The sequence below is a fragment of the Bison bison genome, unplaced genomic scaffold (genome assembly GCF_000754665.1).
Source record: "Bison bison bison isolate TAMUID 2011002044 unplaced genomic scaffold, Bison_UMD1.0 scf7180017864180, whole genome shotgun sequence".
Taxonomy (NCBI): domain Eukaryota; kingdom Metazoa; phylum Chordata; class Mammalia; order Artiodactyla; family Bovidae; genus Bison; species Bison bison.
In genome coordinates, this window is record NW_011494752.1 from 9,277,702 (window position 1) to 9,279,220 (window position 1,519).

Below are 1,519 nucleotides of genomic sequence, written 5' to 3' on the forward strand. Positions count from 1 at the left end.
TTTTTTTTTTTTTTTTTACCTCTGTGCCATGGCCAGAGGCATCCCTCTCCCATCATGGGATGTAATGGCTTTTCTTCTCAATTAATCAGGAGGCCATAGCTTGGAGAAGTCCTGTCCTTGGCCTGGGCCTCCAGATTACCCAACATTGGTTTCTAATATTTCTAATGAAAAATTTTTTTAAGGTTTTTTTTTTTTGACCATTGTAAAAGCCTTTCTTGAATTTGTTACAACATTGCTTCTGTTGTTTTATGTTTTGGTTTTTTTGGCTGCAAGGCACCTGGGATCTTAGCTCCTGGACCAGGGATCGAACCTGCACCACTGTTAGGGGAATTAAGATTGAAGTCTTGTTAAGGCTTCAGAGACAAAGAAAGCAGAGCAGGCTTCTGACTTGTCCCTAATCTGCCTGGATGCCACCCTGGCTACATGCCTGCCTGCACTTGCACTGACTTTTACCAGCTAGCTGGGCAGCATCATAGATAAGATAGGGAGTGAGTCTTGGAATTCTCCTGAGCCCTGGAGATCCAACCAGTCTCCCAGGCCTGGAGTGTATCAGTGCTCATAAGATAAAACAGACAGCATTAACATGAAACCAGAGCTGAAGTTTGCTCACAGATTGATGGCTATATCAATTTGTGGCCTGAGATTTTAAGTGGGAATCTCAGAACTGAAGTTTTGAAGCCTCATCCACAAAGTGGGCTCACTGCCTGGGACATTTTCCCAGTTCAGACTCTGGACTTGCTGTGACATGGGATTTCCCAGTGCTGTTTAAGTCTGGATGTTGGTTAAAACCCAGTCTGATGATGTATCCTCTGCTGTTTCTATTTCTCTTTTAATGTTAATATATTGAGGGTAAGCTAGATAATTCTCTAACAAATACGGGTATTGTTCATTTGTTTGCAACAAGTGATTAATTTTGTTAACAAACCCCTTGAACCTGAGAAGAAAGTTAAAACTTTTGGCAGAACAACACGCTGCATTAGAAGGCAAAGTTTAACCACTGGGTTGCCAGGGAAGTCCTTGTAATGAACAATCAAATGTCCCATCCCTGCATTCTTCCTCCATAACAGTTACCCCTGGAGTCTCAATACAATGTCTCTTTATTCAGGGAGCTCATAAACACAAGCATTCGCCAAGGCCAGCCATTGTGCTCACTCCCTTGGAAATTAGACTGAGCTGTGGATCTTGGATTTCACTGTCACCAACACAGCTCTGATGAGAACAATCTGGACGGTACATCTTTGCATCCATCCTTAACTGGTTCTTTAGTACCGATTCTCTAGAAGAGCAGATGTTTGGACAGAAGCATTTTTAAAACATGTGCCACGTTACAATCCAAACAGCTGGTTCATGTTCTTTTCCAGTCCTGAGTGAGAATATCTATTTCCCCACACACCTTTGTCACTGATGGTAGTTATCCCTTTTTTTGTATTTTATTGGACATTGACTGTTTTGTCATTTTGAAAATTTCTATATTTTGCAGGAGGTTTTTTTTTTGTTGTTGTTGTTCTCTCTCTCTCTC